The sequence below is a fragment of the Grammomys surdaster genome, unplaced genomic scaffold (genome assembly GCF_004785775.1).
Source record: "Grammomys surdaster isolate TR1022 unplaced genomic scaffold, NIH_TR_1.0 126391, whole genome shotgun sequence".
In the NCBI taxonomy this organism is placed as follows: Eukaryota; Metazoa; Chordata; class Mammalia; order Rodentia; family Muridae; genus Grammomys; species Grammomys surdaster.
Window position 1 is genome coordinate 6,521,114 of NW_021621185.1, and position 18,054 is coordinate 6,539,167.

The following is an 18,054-nucleotide window of genomic DNA, read 5'->3' on the forward strand; positions in this document are numbered from 1 at the left end:
AATAGTCACAGATAATATAAAATACCTTGGTGTGAACCTAACCAAGCAAGTAAGAGACCTGTATGACAAGAACTTCATTCCCCTGAAGAAAGAAATCGAAGCTGATCTCAGAAGATGGAAAGATCTCCCATGCTCATGGATTGGAAGGATTAATATAGTAAAAATGGCTATTTTGCCAAAAGCCATCTACAGATTTAATGCAATCCCCATCAAAATTCCCACTCAATTCTTCTCAGAGTTAGAAAGAGCAATCTTAAAATTTATTTGGAATAACAAAAAACCCAGGATTGCGAAAACTACTCTCAGCAATAAAAGAACTTCTGGAGGAATCACCATCCCCGACTTCAAGCTGTACTACAAAGCGATAGTGATAAAAACTGTGTAGTATTGGAACAGAGACAGGCAGGAGGATCCGTGGAATAGAATAGAAGACCCAGAAATGAACCCCCATACCTATGGTAACTTAATCTTTGACAAAGGGGCTAAAACCATCGAATGGAAAAAAGATAGCATTTTCAACAAATGGTGCTGGTCCAATTGGTGGTCAGCATGTAGAAAAATGAAAATTGATCCATACTTATCTCCTTGTACGAAGCTCAATTCCAAGTGGATTAAGGACCTCCACCTAAAACCAGCCACACTGAAACTAATAGAAGAGAAACTGGGAAAAAGCCTGGAATACATAGGCACAGGGAAAAAGTTCCTGAACAGAACGCCAATGGCCTGTGCTCTAAGACCAAAAATTGACAAATGGGACCTCATAAAGCTGCAAAGCTTCTGTAAAGCAAAGGACACAGTCAATAGGACAGAGCGGCAACCAACAGATTGGGAAAAGATATTCACCAACCCTACATCTGATAAAGGGCTAATATCCAAGGTATACAAAGAACTGAAGAAATTAGACTCTAGACAATCAAAGAACCCTATTAAAAAATGGAGCACAGACCTGAACAAAGAATTCTCAACTGAGGAAGCTCGAATGGTTGAGAAGCACCTAAAGAAGTGTTCAGCATCCCTAGTCATCAGGGAAATGCAAATGAAAACAACACTGAGATTCCACCTCACACCAGTCAGAATGGCTAAGATCAAAAACACAGGTGACAGTACATGTTGGCGAGGATGTGGAGAAAGAGGAACACTCCTCCACTGTTGGTGGGATTGTAAACTGGTACAACCACTATGGAAGGCAGTCTGGCGGTATCTCAGAAAATTGAACATAGCGTTACCTAGGGACCCAGCTATACCACTCCTGGGCATATACCCAAAAGAAGTTTCAACATACAACAGGGACACATGCTCCACCATGTTCATAGCAGCCTTATTTATAATAGCCAGAAGTTGGAAAGAACCCAGATGCCCTTCAACAGAAGAATGGATGCAGAAATTGTGGTACATTTATACAATGGAGTACTACTCAGCTGTTAAAAACAATCAGTTCACAAAATTCCTAGGCAAATGGATGGAGCTGGAAAATATCATCTTGAGTGAGATGACCCAATCTCAAAGGAACATACATGGTATGCACTCACTGATAAGTGGATATTAGCCCAAAAGCTCACAATTTCTAAGAATCTTCATATAGACCACATAAAACTCACATAGAAGAAGGAAGACCAAAGTATGAATGCGTTGGTCCTTTTTAGAAGGAGCATCAAAAGTTTCAACCAGAACTCCCAAAGTCTAAACCACCAACCAGAGAGCACAAAGGGAGGGACTCAAGCAACTGTATAGGGAATTGAGGGTGACCTTGTTAGACTCCAGTGAAAGTGGAGGGCCAAGGTCCCCAAAAGTTTGGATCCCCTACTGTGTTGGAATTCGAGAGCAGGGAGATGGGACTGGGAGGATGTTTGGAGCACACCATCACAAAAATTAGGAGGAAGGGGTAGGGGATAAGGGATTTGGGGGGAGAATGAGAAAGGAGACAACATTGAAAGGTAAATACGTATAATACCCAATAAAAACCCCACACAGATAAAGGATTTTAAAAAAAAGGGAGTCTATTTATTTTAAATTAATTTCAAAAGTTTCTAGGAGATGCAAATTGGCTAAGATACTATTTTAAGCTCTCCACAAAAGAATTTAAATCTCTGTTCAATATTCTCAAGAGAGAGGTAAACCCTAACTTCCTCAACAGTTAATTGACAAAAGAGAGGTAATCTCACAAAAAGTTGAAAAAGCTATTTCTAATCGATATATCATATAGTCTGATTAATTGTCAGTGGAGCTATAAAAGTCCTTTGACAAAAGATTATTAATATAGATTTATATATCCTTAAATAAGGCCTTCATGACTCTCTGAGTATGGAAGGAGCAACTGTTGGTGCTTCTGCCCTGATTTTACAAGAACTCTGAAAAATTGGCTTTAAAAACAAAAGAGGGGGAACGGTACCCCCTCAGAAGGAGTCCCCCTGAAATACTCTCCATCATGCCTTGTTCACTTTTCTCTCTCTAAAGCTGAAAGCTCATGGCAAATCTCTTGCTGACCATGTTGGTGACCTCGGGCACCACCAAGACCAACAAAACTTTGCCACAGATATGGGGAAGGACCCTCATACCCATAAAGGGAATGCCCCAGTCCCAGTTCCCTTATGGAGCCGAGGACTGATATGCCTGCCCAATACCACAGAAGGCACAGCTAATCGGCTACCACAAATATTAATGGAAAAAATAGATACCCTCACAAAGCCAGGCCCAATCATAAATACGATGATTAACAATTTACATCCAGGGAAGAGAAATATCCCTGAGAATCCCCTTCTTTTTTCTTTCCAGGTAAATTTGAATCACCCATGATGCCTGCTATTAGAAGTTCTAACCCAGATGGACCAGAAGCCAGGAGCCTCGCCCTTACCCTCACCCCCTACCTTTTCCCACCTGCACAAGGTCCCCTGAAGCTGGGCAACTGCAAGATCCTGCTTGGCAACTGCAGATAGACACAAAGCAGTGTACCATATCATCTGAAGAATAGCAGGGAGACCATAACTCAAGCAGTGTACCATATCTTCTGAAGAATAGCAGGTTCCAGTCCTCCTCGCCCCCACGAATAACCAGGACCTGCCGGTCGGGCCAAGTGGCACCCAGACGTGGGGCTCGAGGCACGGACCCATCCGGACGGACCCTCATTGAGAGGATGTGAGCACGACATCAAGATTGAGCAAGACAGAGATCATCGCCCGTGACCTGTTGTCCACGGAACCAGGTTGATGCTGCCATCAAGAAGGCAGTTGAAGTTCATTACCATCAGCTGAAAATTGCAGAGGATCCAGAAGTGACTCCGCAGGAGACTGACACAGCTGTCAGCTCCCCTGCCTCCCCCTACGGTCGACCCCTAGACTTCCACACCCTCCAGAAGGGTTCCTGGTATGCCTGGCTTTGCCCTCATTTCTCTCGCTAGAGAGCTTGGCCTCTTGATCACCACAACAAAAATTGGCTTTTTCCTAAACCAAGGCCACCCTTGATATGGCCGCTAACATTGGGGAGCCTTCCTTTATGACAATATTACACCCCAAACTGTCAAATGGTTGGTAAATTGAACATTTACAAGAGACTAGGATGGCTGTGAGTTAGCCCAATGACGGGATTATTGTAGGTCCACTTCCCAGGGGCCCACCCAATGCAGCCGAAAAGGAATGCATGGTGCTGGGAGTGGGTGCAGCCTACATGGCCTAAGACAGGGCTCTCACCCTCCTTTCACCCACATCAGAGTCCCTTGACGTTGCCCATCGTCGACAGCCTAAAGCCTTCGACCATCGATGTGACTTGTCTCACATCAGTGTTTTGGGGTTGTGAACTTGTCTAAGACCCCCCATAATTAGACATCCAAATTCAAAACTCACATAGTTGGGATTGAACATAAGAAGCCTTCTCTAACTAAACAGAGAAGGGGGAGATGCCAGAAGCCAGGACCCTCGCCCTTACCCTTACCCCCTACCTTTCCCCACCTGCACAATGTCCTCTGAAGCTTGGCAGCTGCAAGATCCTGCTTAGCAACTGCAGATAGACTCAAAGCAGAGTACCACGTCTTCTTAAGAATAGCAGGGAGACCATAACTCAAGCAGTGTACCATATCTTCTGAAGAACTGCAGGTAGATCATAATTCAAGGCAGTGTACCATATAGACCATGACATGTTTCAAGGCACAGGCCAAGAAGATTTTGTACTTTTCCACCACCTGGACCCTCTTACCCCCTCCCCTTGTAAAACATGCTATAAAAAAGCATTTCATGTTCAAAAAAAAAAAAAAAGAAATTAAAAAAAAAAAGAAAAAAAAAAAAGAAAATGAACCCAAGAAACAAGTTGGAGTAGTTATATAAATATCTAATAAGATAACTTTCAACCAAAGGTATCAAGAGAGATGGAGAAAAACACGTCATACTCACTAAAGGAAAAATCCACCAAGATGACATTTCAATTCTGAACATCTATGCCCTTGCATTTGGGGCATAGATGTTCATAAAAGAAAATTTACTAAAGCTCAAATCATACATTGAACCCCATACAACAATAATGAGGGACTTCAACAACCAACTAGTACCAAGGTCATTGAAACAAGGTCATTGAAACAGAAACTAAACAAAAAACAATGAAACTAACAGACACTATGTACCAAATGGATTTAACATATCTAAAGAACCTTTCACCCAAAAGAATATATTTTTTCCCAGCACCTCATGGAGCCTTCTCTAAAACTGATCATATAATCAGACAAAAAGCAAGTATCAAGAAATACAAGAAGATCAAAATAATCTCAATTCATTCTATGAGATCATCAAGGATTAAGGCTGAACTTCAACAAAATTAGAAAAATGGAAAGCTCACATATACATGGAAACTGAACAACTCTCTCTTCAATAATAACTTGATCATGGGAGAAATAAAGAAAGAAATAAAAGACTTTCTAGAATTAAATAAAAATGAAGACACAGCATATCTAAACTTATGAAAGTGGTGCTAAGAGGAGACTTCATTGCACTAAGTGCCTTCATAAGGAAATCAGAAAGATCATTAACAATGACACTAACAATGACAGCACACCTGAAAGCTCTAGGACAAAAAGAAGCAAACATACCCAATAGGCTTATACTGAAGGAAATAGTAAAACTCAGGGATGGAATCAGCCAATTAGAAACAAAAAGAACAGTACAAAGAATCAACAAAAACAAGATCTGGTTCTTTGAGAAAGTCAATAGGATAGACAAAGCCTTAGTCAAACTAACTGAAAGGCACATAAACTGTATCCACATTAACAAAATCAGTGATAAAAAGGGAGACATAACAGAAACTGAGGGTATTCAGAAATCATTAGGTTTTACTTCACAAAAACTGGAAAATCTAAATGCAATGGATAATTTGCTAGACAGATACCACTTATGAAAGTTAAATCTTGATCAGGAAAACTATCTAAACAGTCACATAAACCCTAAAGAAATATAAGCCATCATTAAAAGTCTTACAACAACAACAACAGCCTAGGACCAGATGGTTTTAGTACAGGATTCTACTAGACTTTCAAAGAAGAATTAATAACAACATCCCTCAAACTATTCCACAAAATAGGAGCAGAAGGAATTCTACCTAATTCATTCTATGAAGCCACAATTACCCTGATACCTAAACCATACAAAGATTTTACAGAGAAAGAGAACTTCAGACGAATTTCACTCATGAACATTGATGTAAACATATTCAATCAAATTCTCCCAAATCAAATATAAGATTACATCAAAAACATCCTTCACCACAATCAAGAAGGCTTCATCCCAGGGATGCAGGAATTGTTCAATATACAAAATTCCACATTAAAAGCCTTGGAAAGATCAGGAGAGATCTTGTTTTATTATTATTAAACAACAATAGAAGCAGTATACAGAAAATCAGTAACCAAAAATTAAATTAAATGGAGAGAAACGTGAAGCAATCACACTAAAATCAGGAACAAGACAACACTGCCTATCTATTCAATATAGTAGTGTAAGTGTTAACTAGAACAATGAGACAACAGAAGGAGATCAAGGAGATACAACTTGGAAAGGAAAAGGAAACTCAAAGTATCACCATTCAAACATATTGTGAAAGCATATATAAGCAATCTCCGAAATTCTACCAGGGAACTGCTACAACTGATAAATGTGGCTGGATGTAAAGTTAACTCAAAGAAATCAGAAGGCTTCCTTTATGCAAATGATAAATTGGTCAAGATAGAAATTAGGGAAGCAAAACCCTTTACAATAGCCACAAATAATATAAAATATCTTGGTGTGTAACTCTAACAAAGCAAGTGAAATATCTGTATAATAAGAACTTTAACTTCCTGAAGAAAGAAATTGAAGAAGATATTATGGAGATGAAAGATGGAGAGATCTTCCATGTTCATGGATAAGGAGAATTAACATAGTAAAAATGGCCTTCTCATCAAAAGCAATCTACAGATTCAATGTAATCCCCATATGACCAAGCCAGCTCAGTCAGTCAACAGGTTCTCAAAGGAGGGAGTGAATATTGAAAAGAAAAAGTGTTAGACAACACTATAACATGACTCCAGCCAGTGCTGAGGCTGGAATGGGTTTAGTTTTTCCTAGTATGCTTTTATACCATTTTAAGTATATGCAAATAATAAGGTCAGTTCTAGATCAAGGAACAAGCAAGGCAATAAATAAAGTCCTGTGAACACTTTCTGGCGGCTTATCAGGATGTCAAAGATAAAAGGAATGCCACACATTCCTTGGCTGAGTTTACCTTGAGCTTTGTGTTCCCTCAAAAGTAAGTATTCTTTACTGAGGCTACTTTCCTGCCCTAGCCTGAAGTCAAATTCTTGCCTTAGCTTTCTTCCTTATTCTAGCCCAATGTCAAATTCCGGCCCTAGAAGGGACCCTAAGAGCTCTGCATACCCATCAAAATTCCAACACAATTTTTCATAGACCTTGAAAAAATAATTCCCAACTTCATATAGGAAAAGAAAAAAACTAAGGATAAAAAAAAAAATCTGGCCAGGCAGTGGTGGCACATGCCTTTAATCCCAGCACTTGGGTGGCAGAGGCAGGCAGATTTCTGAGTTTGAGGCTAGCCTGGTCTACAGAGTGAGTTTCAGGACAGCCAGGGCTACACAGAGAAATCCTGTCTCGAAAAACAAAAACAAAAACAAAAAAAAAAAAAAAGAAAAAAATCTGAACAATAAAAACCTTTGTAAGAATCACCATTCTAGACTTCAAGCAGTATGATAGAGCAATATAGTGATAAAACTTGCATGGTATTGATACAGAAGTAAACAGGTGGATCAAGGAAATCATATCCAATACTAGGAAATGAAGCAACACACCTAAAAACACTTGATTTTTGACTAAGAAGCCAAAATCGTACAATGGTTAAAAAAAAAAAAAAAAGCATCTTCAACAAATGGTCTAACTGGGAGTCTTCATGTAGAAGAATGCAAATAGATTCATATTTATCATCCTGCACAAAACTCAATTGCAAGTGGATCAAGGATCACAACATATACTGGACATACTAAATGACCTTGGTATGCATTGGTACAACAGTTTCCTGAACAGAACACCAGTGGCTCAGGCTCTAAGATGAAAAATTGAAAAATAGGAACTCATGAAACTGAAAAGCTTCTGTAAGGCATAGGAAATTGTCAATAGGGCAAAATGGCAGCCTAAAAATTGGGAAAAGATCTTCACTAACCCTACATCCAACAGAAGGCTAATATCTAAAAATATATAAAGAAATCAAGAAGTAGACTACAACAAAACAAATAACCCAATTTAAAAAAAAATGAGGTACAGAGAACTCAGAACAGAGGAATTAAATGTCTGAGAAACACTTAAAGAAATTCTCAACAGCCTTAGTCATCAGGGAAATGAAAATCAAAATGATTCTGAAATTCTACCTTATACCAATCAGAATAAGATTAAAAGAAAAAAATAACCCTCAAGGAACAGCAAATGCTGGTAAGGATGTTGGGAAAGGTGAACACTCCTACATTGCTGGTGGGATAGCAAACTTGTACAACCACTCTGGAAATTAATCTGGTGGTTTCTCAGAAAATTGGAAATAGACCCAGCCAGCCTAAAAGATGCTATACCATACCACAAGGACATGTGCTCCACTATATTCATAGCATCTTTATTTGTAATAGCATCTTTATTTGTAATAGCCAGAAACTGGAAACAACCCAGATGTCTATCAACTGAAGACTGGTTACAGAAAATTTGGTTTGTTTCCACAAATGGAATACTATGCAGCTATTAGAAACAAGGACTTCATGAATTTTGCAGGCAAATGGATGGAGGAAGAAAAAATCCTGTCTGTGGTAACTCAGACTCCAATGTTCATGGAATGTGAGCAGATATTAGCCATAAAGCATAGAATACCCAAGATGTACCCCATAGACCCAAAGAAATTAAACAAAGACCCAAGCAAGGATGTTGAATCACACTTAGTGAATGAGAGAGGGGAGGGGAGGAGAAGGAGAGTGAATGGAAATTTGCATCTGTGGGGGGGGCAGGGTGGTAGGGGGCAGGAGGGGTGCAGGAAGAGGGTAACATTAGGAATGCCCAGAGACTTAAGATGGGGTGGCTCTCTGGAGTCAATGGGGATAACCTTAGAGGAAATGCGTAATAGTGGGGACATGGAACCTGAAGAGGCCACCTTTTGTAGCCAGGCAAGACTTCTAATGGAGAGATAATGACATCAACCCATCCACAAATTTTCAACCCAATATTTTCCCTGTCTAAAAGAAATGCAGGGACAAAGATGGAGCAGAGACTGATGGGATGGCCAACCAATAACAGGCCCAATTTGAAACCCATCCCATTGGCAAGTAGCGTTCCCTGACATTATTGATGGTACTCTGTTATGCTTATTGTCAAACAGAAGCCTAGAATAATTCTCCTTTCATAGACTGTAATAAGCACCTGAATGAAACAGATGTAGATTCCTAGAGCCAAACATTGAATGGAAGTCAGGAACTCTTATGACAGAATTGGGGGAAGGATTGAAGGCTCTAAAGGAGATGGAAACCATACAGGAAGACCGATAGAATTTACTAGCCTGGACTCTGGGAGCTCTCAGAAACTGAGCCAACAACCAAAGAACACACATGTGTCAGAATAAGACCCCTGACACATGTGAAACAGATGGGCATCTTGGTCTCCATATGGGTCCCCCGACTAGTGGAGCAGAGGCTCTTTACAATGCTGCAGCCTGCCTCTAGTACCCATTCCCTAAATGAGGTGCCTTGTATGGCCTCAGCTGGAAAGGATGAGCCTAATCATGCAGAAACTTGATGTAGCAGGGTGGGTGGACTGGAGAGACCACCCTCTGAGTGTAGAAGGGGAGAGGAGAAAGGGGATGGCCTCACTGAGGAGAGACCATCACTTAGGATATAAATAGATGATAGATAGATAGATAGATAGATAGATAGATAGATAGATAGATAGATAGATAGATGATAGACAGACAGACAGAGTAAATAAGAGTCAGAGGGAATGGAGGACATCAATGAATCAAGTTCCTCTAGACACAGTAGGGTTGGCACACATATATAATCACATAGACTCTGGCAGCATGCACAGGGCCTCCACAGGTCTGTACCAGATGGGATCCTAGAACTAAAAGGAGAAGTGGACACTGGCCTCCATTCTTAACACAGAAGTTATCTCCAGTTGTTAGCTACCTAAAAATGGAAAAATGAGATTTTCCCACAGGAATCTTACTAGAACTCACACTTAAGGGAAGTCCCACTGAAGCCCAGCAGTAGATGACCAACACAAAACAAACAGCATCTTTGGAAATTCTTTGTCTTGTAGTATTAAATATGGGCCTTTATTTATTTATTTATTTATTTATTTATTCGTTTGCTTTTACATTATGGCTTCTGTTTTGTTTTGTTTTTTTTTCCTTTAATCTTTTTTTACTGTCCAGACTTTATCCCCCTCCCAGTCCATCCTTTAACTGCTCCATATCCCACACCTCCTTCTTGAGACCCTGTCTCTAAGAGGATGACTCGACTCCCCTACCCGCACTGCAACAGATCTCCCCACTCCCTGGGGTCCCAAGTTGCTTGAGGGTTAGGTGCATCTTCTCTGACTGAGTCCAGACCTGGCAGTCCTCTGCTGAATAGGTATTGGGAGCCTCATATGAGCTGGTGTATGCTGCCTGGTTGGTGGCTCAGTGTCAGAGAGATCCCAGGGTTCAGGTTAGTTGAGACTGCTGGTCTTCCTATAGGGTTGTCCTCCTCCTCAGCTTCTTCCAGCTTTCCCCTAATTTAACCTCAGGGGTCACTAGTTTCTGCCCATTGGTTAGGTGTAAATATCTGCATCTGACTCTTTCAGCTGCTTGTTAGGCAGGCATGATAGGGCCATTATTTGCAAGCATACATCAATAACAGTGCCAGGCCTTAGAGTCTCCACCTGAGCTAGATCCCAATTTAGACCTGTCACTGGACAGGTCTCACATACTCTTCTCCATTTTTGTTCCTGCAGTTCTTTCAGACAGGAACAATTCTGAGTCTGAGCTTTTGGCTATGGGATAGCAAACCTATCCCTCCACTTGATGCCGTCTTTCTACTGGAGGTAGACTCTACAAGTTCCCTCCAGTTAAGGCATTTCATCTAAGGTCCCTCCCTCTGAGTCCTGAGATTCTTTCACTTCCCAGGTCTATGGTACATTCTAAAGGGTCCCCCTACCTCCTACCTTTCGAGGTTCCCTGTATCATTCTTTCTGCTTTCCATCAGGGCTTCAGTCCTGTTCTCCCCCTATCCCTCACAATACTTGATCATGTTTCCCTCTCCCACTCCTTGTTGCCTTTCCCACCCAGGTCCCTCACTCCCCCCCCCCATCTTGAGGTTGCTTTCTTCTTCCTCCCAAGTGGGATTGAGATATCTTCATTTGGTTCCTTCAGCTTGTTAGCCTTCTTGAGTTCTGTGGATTGTATTCTGGGAATTCTGTACTATTTTGGCTAATATCCACTTAATAGTGAGTATATACATGCATGTCCTTTTAGGTCTGAGTTACCTCACTCAGGATGATATTTTCTAGTTCTATCCATTTGCCTGAAAAACTCAGGATGTCCTCATTCTTAATAGCTGAGTAGTATTCCATTGTGTAAATGAATCACATTTTCTGTATGCATTCTTCTGTTTGTGGGACAATTTGGGTTGTTTCTAGTTTCTGGCTATCAGAAATAAAGCTGCCTGAACAGGACCAGAACAATGACAGCAATAGACATGCTAGCATGGAAGATGGAAATCTCACAGCTTCCTTTTCTCCCAACAAAAAACTACAGACAACAAATGACTGTCTGAGAAAGAACTGGTCTTTCCAATGAATAGGTTCCCTAATTGTTTATCCAGTACTGAATAGTCTGCACTGAAGTCAAACATACATGTATAACTCATTGTAAACATACATGTATAACTAATATAAAACAGATTGTATTTCTCTTTCCCTTTTCCCTTTTTCTTATTATACCTCTCTCTGTCTCTCTCTGTCTCTCTGTCTCTCTCTGTCTCTCTCTGTCTCTCTCTGTCTCTCTCTGTCTCTCTCTGTCTCTCTCTCTTTCTCTCTGTCTCTCTCTGTGTGTATGTGTGTGTGTGTGTGTGTGTGTGTATTTGTGTGTATGTGTGTAAAACAGTAATAATGGGAGAAAATAAGTCCATGGATGTCAAAGGGTGCATGTAATAAGCATGTCATGAAAGAGGATTGAGGGAGGAAAGAGAAAAGGAAGAGTGATATAATTATATTTTAATTTTATAAATAAAAAAGAAATTAAAAACTCCAACATTTCACTCATCAATATTTTCAATTCAAATGAAATAAAATAAAGCTGTGTTAGAGATATAACTCAGGGCAAAGCACTTGACCACACACACACACACACACACACACACACAAGGCACTAGATTCAATCATCAACACTGTAAAACCTGGATAAATAAAGAAAATTTAAAGCTTGCTTCACATTTGTGCTTTGCTAACTGAGATACTGCTTTTTAAAATGACATGAAATCTGTACCCCAACTATGTTATATTAAGTTTACATAAAACATGTTGCTGAGGAGACAGTTCAGTCTGTCAAATACTACCCAAGTGTGGATACTTGAGTTTAGTTCCCAGAACTCACATAAAATCTGAGTGTGGTAATGGCATGTGTTGTAATAACAGAACTGGATATATAGAGTGGATCCATGGACATCTAGCACTGGCCTTACCGGGTGAAAACTCTCAGGTCTCAGCAAGTAACCTTGTCTCAAAGAAGGTAGAACTTGATATCGACTTCCACAACCTTTTTTCACACGTAAAATTTCAGTCACAAAATCAAGAACACACATACACAAACACACACATACATGCACACACATACATGATCACACATATACACATAGACACACACACATATGTAATATAAGAAAAGTTTACATAAAACTTTATTTTACTATCTCATTTCTAATTTAAATATCATCCGAGAGCCAGACCAGTTTTATACACATGAAATGATATGGAACTTTTGAATTTAAATTTCGTTATTATATAACATGAAATTATTTTGAATTGTAACATTTCAATGACCAATTTCACTTCATTCCACATACATCTTAGTTTTTTTATATGTATTTTACATAAAATTTAAATATATAAAATTTTGAAATAAAGCATAATTATGAACTCTGAAATAAAAGTTTGCATTGCTGTTGCATCTCCTAAATATCCTGTAAGTTAAAGCGTAAACCTCAAAACAAAAACAAGCCCAAACTGAAAGGTCAATACCAAAGTTGAGAATGCAGGTCAACTTTTAAAACCATTTAATACCAAAACTGGAGGTACAGAAAAACATGTGGATCCATACGGATTCAGTGCCAGTTAACCTGGTCCTAGCAAGAGAATAAAAAAACCAATATAAGAAAAGCATTTGTAACATAATTCAGAGAGATGCCTTTCACACGATTACTCCTAATGATACTAATAATAACATTTTACAAATTACACTGCAAATTTATAATTAGTATATTAGTGATTACACTGTGACATAGATACTATTTTCATAATAGATACAGTAGAGATGTCTTCTGTCATGCTTTAATAAACATACCTGCTGTGATCCTTCTAGAATCACACATTGACCAAAATATCCATAGATACTGATTCTGAGAATAATACTTATTGTGGTTTGAATGAAAATGGCCCCATGGTAGCATGGGGAGAGGCACTATTTGAAAGGATTAGGACTTGTGGCCTTATAGAGAAGATATGGTCTTACTAGAGGACATATGTCACTGGGGAAAGAATTTGGAGTTTCAGAATTTCAAGGTAGGCCCAGGTTCGTTTCGTTCTCTCTCTCTCTCTCTCTCTCTCTCTCTCTCTCTCTCTCTCTCTCTCCCTTTCTCTCTCTCTCCCTTTCTCTCTCTCTCCTCATGCCATCTGTGGAACCAGATATAGAAATCTCAGGTACCTCTCCAGCATCATGTCTGCTTGCCTGTCTGCAACCATAACAAATATTTACTGACACTCTAAACTGCAAGTCAGCCCCAATAAAGTCTTTGCCTTTTTAAGTTGTGGTTGTTGTGGTCATGGTACTTCTTCATATCAATAAGACCTTAGCTAAGACAGAAGTTGGTAGCAGGAACTATGGTATTGCTGTGATTGATCTGACCATGCTTTTGTTTGGCGGAATATGGAACACTTGGGAATTTGAACTAGGAAAAACACTTGAACACTTTAAGTGGGCCTTAATGGGCTATACAAGTAGGAGCAGGACAGATAAGGTGCTGATGGTAATTCGAACTCTGAGGTCCCAGCTCAAGATGTTTCAGAGACAAATAATATTAGCATGTGGCATAGAGACCAGTCTCGTGCTATTTTAGCAAAGAATGTGTCTGCTTTCAGCCCTTGTCCAAAGAAATCTGCCTGAGGGTAAATCAAAGAGTTATGGATTAATAGCTGTGGCAGAAGAAATTTCCAGAAAACGTGGTATTGACAGCATTATTTGGTTATTAGTGGCCATTATTATACAGATTTATAATGAAAGGGAACAAGCTAAGCAAGGAAAAGTACAAAATGTACAGTCAAAATGTCACTTTGAGAAGAAAGTGACTCCAAGGATTATAAAGGAGCAGAGTTCTGTGCTCAAGGAGAAAGCAGATTAAAGATAAGCTTGGTGCTAAATGGAAGAAAGGGAATGGTGACCTCAGGGCAAGACCTCACCCAGTTAAACTTCCAATTTGTGAAAATAAATTAAAGATCAGAATTCAAGACTATCCAGGTCTAGAGAGAACAGCTGATCTTAGGCAGTAAAGAAAACCACCAAAAGTAGAAAGTTGGTGAAAATATATTTGAACAAGGGGGCCATGCTTCAACCCCATGTAGCAGCAGCACCTGGTAGCTTCAGCCATGTAGTTCTGGCATTCAAGAAAAGAATCTCTCCTTGAAACTAAAGAAAACTGCTGAGGCCAGGCATGGGGCAGGGATGTTCCTGCTTGGACCCAGTAAGGCCACTGAATGAGGCTGTGAAGGGAAAGCCTTTCATTGCCTTGAAGACCTTGAGATGCTGAAGATGCCAAAGCCACTGTATACTTGCTGAGGAAAACTGCTAACAGGGAATGGAACCAGCCCGAGAGAAAGAAGTTTGTTGTAGTCAACAAAGGATGTGGAGATCTGAAAATCATTTTGACATCAGACATGGAGATGTGGAGTTTGTATTTGCCCATTTGGTTTGAGATCTTGCTTTGGTTCAAGATCCAGTATCTTGTCATTTACTTCCTGATGGAATGGTAATGCATATTGTGTGCCATTATATCTTGTAACTATGTGACCTGCTTTTTTTATTTTGATTTCACAGGGGATTATAATTAAGATATTGCCTTGAGTTTCTAAAGACTTTGAACTTTTAAACAGTGCTGGGATTGTGATAGACTATAAGGACTTTTGAAGTTAGAGCAAATGCGTTTTGCATTATGATATGAGCACAAGCCTATGGGATCCACTGAGTAGAATGCGAACCTCTGAACAGTAAGCCAGAATCAATTAAATGTTTTCCTTTACAAGACTTGCTAATTTCACAGTGTCTCTTCACAGCAACCAAACTCTGAGACAGTTTTCAAGACTAAGAAAGAAGGAAGAGCTGACTGTAAAGAGGGTAGAGGTTCTGACATGTTGCAATGTTCTAAAATATTTTTGTAACACTACAAAACTTTGAGAACAAATCAGAAATCCCTAAACTAAACAATTTACATGACTGAGTATTACTACATACTGATTATATATTAATAATATTATGACCACAGAACAATAGACACACATTTGTGTTTCTGCTTAAAGGTATGTTTTCTCCATTACTGTATACCCCTTCACTCTTTCTACAATCTCACACCTGTTCTCTTAATGTTAGAATTGTTTCCTCTATATTTCTTTAAATTCCTGCTAAGAATTTAGTGGTAATTATATTAGGCATATAAGGCAGGGGTAGAGAAATAAGATATCCTCACTCTTGAGGACATCTAGACCATGAAGATCTTATACTTCCACTTTTTGAAATGTTTTCATTATATCTATTACATTTATTTTTTTGTACAAATCCTGTTCATGTTTTCATGGCTTTGTACGTAAATATACAGTTTAAGTAACATTCTTATAAATGGTATTGTTTTAAATTTTAAATATTATGTTAAACAGCAGTATATAAACATCCCAGAGAACTGGAATGTAAGAGGCTTCCAGGATTCAATGCAGATGACCTTAGAGGAAATGCTCAACTGTGGGGAAAGGAAACTGGAAGAGACCACCTCCAGTGGCCCCAAGTCAAGACAGGGCCCCAAGTCGAGGGATAGGATCACCAAGGTACCTTCAAAAAATTTAACTCAGAATTGTTCCTGACTAAAAGGGACAAAATGGAGTAGAAATTGAAGGAAAGGCCATCCAGTGACTGGCCCAAATTGGGATCCATTCCACAGGCAGGTGCCAAATGCTGACTATTATTGATGCCACGTTATGCTTGCAGAATGGAGCCTACCATGTCTGTCCTCTGAGAAACTCTACCAGCAGCTGACAGTTGCAGACACCCATAGCCAACCACTGGATTGAGGTCAGGAACCTCTATGGAAGAGTTACAGGAAGGATTCAAGGAGCTAAAGGGAATAACAACCCCATTGAAAGACCAACAGTGTCAAACAACCTGGAACCCTGGGACCGCCTGGAGACTGAGCCACCAACCAAGAGCACACGCAGGCTGGATCAGAGGCTCCCAGCACATATGTAGTAGAAGACTGCTTTGTAGGAGAGGATATGTCTAATCCTGTAGAGACTTGATGAAACAATGAAAAAATATATAATTGGTTTCATAGTGTTGGTCTTGTGTTCTTGGAATTTATTTATTAACTGTAGGTCTTAGAATTTTCTGTCAACTATGAGTTTATCTGGAGGAGGAAGTTTCATTTCTTCTTCATTCTCCAAACTGTCTACATATTTTTCTGATCTTATTACTTTGAGAAGAATTTCTAATGAGATGTTAACACCACAAGCTAGCCATAAATATTCTCTGAGATCCAGACTTGTATCAAACATGTGATTCTGTCTCTGACTGCCAAGGACATGAAGATAAAGTATGCACCAGCACATTCTAAGGATAGATTTCTTTCTCTTCATTGGTTTCTAAGATCTTGTCTTTCATACTGATATAAAATTTTGTCAAATGCAGTTTCTTCATTAATGTATTAATGTTTTTTCCTCCTTGGACTGTTAAATGATACAATATCGTGATTGTTTTTTTTTCTTTTCTTGCATTCTCACGATAAATCCATATTTAGCTGTGATTTGTTCTATTTACCAATGTTTGTCGAGGACAACTTTGGTTTATTAACAGTTTTAATTTCGTACCCCCTATACTGTCTATCTGTGGTTTTATTTTCAGGATAGTATTGTGCTCATCAAATAATTGGTGGAGCTTTTATCCAATTTTGGTTTTTGAATTGGTTTTTAAATTGGTATTATTCCTTGTTTAAGTCCTGATAAACCCTGCCAACAATGCCATCAGAGCTCATCATGTTTCTGTTCAATGGGTGTGACCATAATTTGAATTTTAAAAGACATTGTATGATTTCTGAGGTCATTTAGTCTTGGATGGACTTTGCATTTAACTCTTCTCAGTGACAGAAGAGACACTCTGAAGCAGTAGCTCTCTACTGTACTTTCCCTCACTTCTGCACATCGAGCTCCAGTGTAATAGCTACTCACTGGTTTTGTTTGTTTGTTTGTTTTTATTTTTTTATACAGAGACATTATTTCCATAGATTTTTGTAGCCAAAGTCCTTGTTTATATATATCATAATTGTAAAACCTTGTTTCCTTGGGTCAGTCTAATATTTTTAATTAATTGATCACTTTAAAGTGAAGATGTTTAATATTTTTTCTATTTTATTTATACTTTCACTAATTCCGCTTTTATTTTATTGCTACCCTCTTGTTACTTTTTACATTAACTTTTTTTCTAATCTCTTTAGTTGGAAAATTGGTTTGTTGGTTGAAGAGAGTTCTTCTGTTCTAATACAAGCAATTAATGATATAAACCTCTCTGCCTTATTCACATAGTGCAAATTCTAGGTCTGTTATCTTAATTCTTTATTTTAAAGAACTAAACGGATGGTCAGCCTTGAAAACATTCATGCAAGTAACATTATACCAACTAAGCATATAGGCATGCATATGTGCAAGTGTGTGTGAGAGTATGAGTGTGTGTGTGTATAATGAAAAAAGAGACCAATAATTTGAAAAAGAACAAGTGTTTGGAGGGATGAAAAAGAACAAAAAATGGTGTAATTATTTTATATTCTCAAAAAATTAGGTGAAATAAATTTTAAGGATAAATAATTGTTTTGATATCTAAGAACTATCTAAAAGTTTGAAAATACCATCTTTCTTCTACTCTCATCAGATTTCATTTCATTAAGGTTAGATAAAATACTTAGAGTTAAATTATTTTTTTATACGTTAAAGTTTATGTTAGCATACAAGATATAGTTTATTTCATATCTCTTATTTACATACTTGAAAATATTGAATATTG